The sequence below is a fragment of the Alligator sinensis genome, unplaced genomic scaffold (genome assembly GCF_000455745.1).
Source record: "Alligator sinensis unplaced genomic scaffold, ASM45574v1 scaffold1751_1, whole genome shotgun sequence".
In the NCBI taxonomy this organism is placed as follows: Eukaryota; Metazoa; Chordata; order Crocodylia; family Alligatoridae; genus Alligator; species Alligator sinensis.
This window is the reverse complement of record NW_005843631.1, coordinates 40,485-43,264: the sequence shown is the minus strand read 5'-3', so window position 1 is coordinate 43,264 and position 2,780 is coordinate 40,485. Positions and strand designations below refer to the sequence as shown.

General features: G+C 53.0%; 1 protein-coding gene across 1 annotated transcript in view; it reads right to left on the bottom strand.

Annotated features, from left to right (window-relative positions):
* LOC102372704 (ATP-binding cassette sub-family B member 5) overlaps window positions 1-2,780 on the bottom strand; it is a 48,571-nt gene that overhangs the window by 10,782 nt on the left and 35,009 nt on the right. The gene's annotated exons all lie outside the window — the stretch shown is intronic.

The following is a 2,780-nucleotide window of genomic DNA, read 5'->3' as shown; positions in this document are numbered from 1 at the left end:
CCAGGAATGCTGCTGTCCCCTGCCTGCTTCCCCTTGCCTCTCCCTCCTCTCCCCACTCCCCTTCAGGTTGTGTGGTGTGGCCAGCAGCAAAACTGGCTGGGGAAAGCCAATTTGAGCCCAGCTCAGGGCTGCACTGGCTGGGGTCTGGGGCAAGGGGAAGCCAGCAGGGAACTGAGATTAGGGAGGCTCTCCCTGGGATAGTGGGGCAAAGCCCCTACCAGCTCCTCAAACTGGAATCTGAGGTGTGTGGAGCAGGCAGGGGTGTTGCTCAGTCTACTTGACTCCCAGGCACTGGAACCTGAGAAGAAGGAGCAATACTGAGAGCCCTCTTCCTGTTTCTCATACAGGAGTCTCTTTTATGAGAAGCAGGCAAGGGGTTTTGCCCTGCTGCTTCAGTCCCACCAGGAATGGGGTGGGAGGAGGATGGGGGGACATGGTAGAAATACTTTTGTTGTGACCCCTGTCAAGTAACACCTGGTAATACCTGAAAATTCAGCTAATACTCCAAACCACAATTTTGACTCTACAAATTGACCAACTATAACCAATCATAATGCCTTGTGACCAAAGTAGACACAAGACCTCCCTAAGGCCAATATTGAAAGTATTGTCCACAAAACTTGAAGGGTCTTCAGCAGTGAAAAAAGTGATTGTAAATATATGTAAGAAAGTCCAGTGTGAAATCTTGTGCTTACAAGAGACACACTGAGGGCCTCATAATGATCCTTCAATACCTGGAATGACTATGGCAACTGAAAGACCACACAAGCAATTTGGAAGTGCCATATTTGTTAAAACTGGGACAGTCATAATTTCTACAGCAAAGACTGAAGAAAACGACATTGAAATCCTGACTGTTGAACCCAGTGGAATCACAATCACTCTACAAACCACCTAACACAAGTTTTGCCTTTACAGATACACCAAGGGTCACTGAGAATAAACCATGGGTGATCATTGGCAACTAACAGCCACAGCAAGCAATGGGGCTACAATGAGGCCAATGAAGACAGTGAAGCAATAGAAGGCTAGTCAGATGCATATCAGTTAAGTTCGATTCATGATCCAAAACTATCTAAATCATTCAATAGTAGCCACTGGAAAAAAGGATACAACCCAGACTTTATATTCACCATCACTGACTAAATCATAAAATGATATTAGACTCTATCCCACATTCTCAACATCAACCAATTAGGATTTAGATTCAAAGCTGCAGCAACACCTATAACAATGCTATTTTGCCAATGTTTCAACCTTAATACGGCACACTGAAAAGGCTTTTCAAAATACCTTGATGCCACAGTCAAAACCATCAAAGCATTGCCTGAGACCTATGACCAATTCATTAAAGCTGTACAAAAATCTGCAAGGAAGAACATCCCTTGGTGCTGTTGCATGAATTACACTCCAAGCCTCACTCTGCAAACTCCTGGCCTATACAAAGACTACAGGCAACAGTATGATCTAGACCTTTTTTCTGCAATATCACTGCAGGTGAGGACCCCATGTTAGTCATCACCAGGGATCCTTGTTTTCTATGATAAAAAATCATAAATGCTCTGATAAAAATCCCCAGATCCATGGTCCATGGTTAAAATTAAATGCCTCTCACAGCCCCCGCACAGCCCCACCCCTACAGCCCTGCTGGTGTCCCTTACTCCTACCCCACAGCCCCCCAGCCCTGCTTGTGCCCCTTGCCCACCCCCCCCAGCCCTTGCCTCCCAGCCCTGCTGGAGGGATCCCCCAGCTGCCAGGGCTACAGGGCCAGGGATCCAGGTCAGCATCCCTCTGCCCCCAGTGGAAGGCAGCAGTTGCTATAGTAGGAGCATGAGCTGGATCGCCCCATACTGCTGCCTGTTGCAGGCTTGGGTGGGGCCATCTCCCAGTGACAGCGTGCACTCCTGGGGGTCAGGGGAGACTTACGTCCCCCAGATCTGTGTGGGGGGTGAGGGCAGGGCAGGTGTGCACTGTCCCTGTGCACACAGAGGAAGTGTGGCCAGGGTAGCACAGAGCTTGCAGTGGCAGGCAGCTTTCATGTGTGGCGCCACTGTGTCCTGCTGTGCCAGGCACACACACTGCACTCCATAAGGCCTGGGGGAGGGCAGCAGGGTGGGAAGCACAGTGTTTGTGACCCAGGGTTTGCATCTGGCCAGGCACTCCAGCCAGGGGAGTGGGAAGTGGGGCTGCAGTCTCCCTGCTCCTGGCAGAAGTGCCTGGCTGGCTGCAAACTCCCCCTCTTGGCCAGAGAGTTCCCAAGCTGGCTAGGGGCTGAGGGAGTGGGGGAGGCTATAACCCCCCTCCCCGCAGCTCCACCTGGTTGGAGTGCCCAGCCAACTGCACACCTCCCCGCTCCCTCAGTCCCCAGTGAGCTTGAGCACTCCCCAGCCAGGCCCTCTGGCCAGGAGTGGGGCAGGGGGTTTGCAGCTGGCTGGGAGCAGCGTGGATTTGCAGCCAGCTGAGCACTCCAGCTGAGAGCGGGAAGGCTGCAACCCCTCTCCTAGATGTAATGCCTGGCTTGGGAGTGCCCAAGCTAGCTCAGGGCTGGGGAAGTGGGGAGACTGCAAACCTCCCTGGAATGCCACTCCACTGGAGTTCCCAAGCTGGTTGGGGGCTGTGGGAATGGGGAGGTTTGCACCCAGCCAGGCACTCCGGCTGGGAGGGGGTTTGCAGCGTCCCCACTCACAGCCAGAGTGCTCGGCCAGCTGCAAACCCCCACTGCTCCCGGTCAGCTGCAAACCCTCCCCTCCTGGCCAGGATGCCCAGCTGGGGAGTGCCCA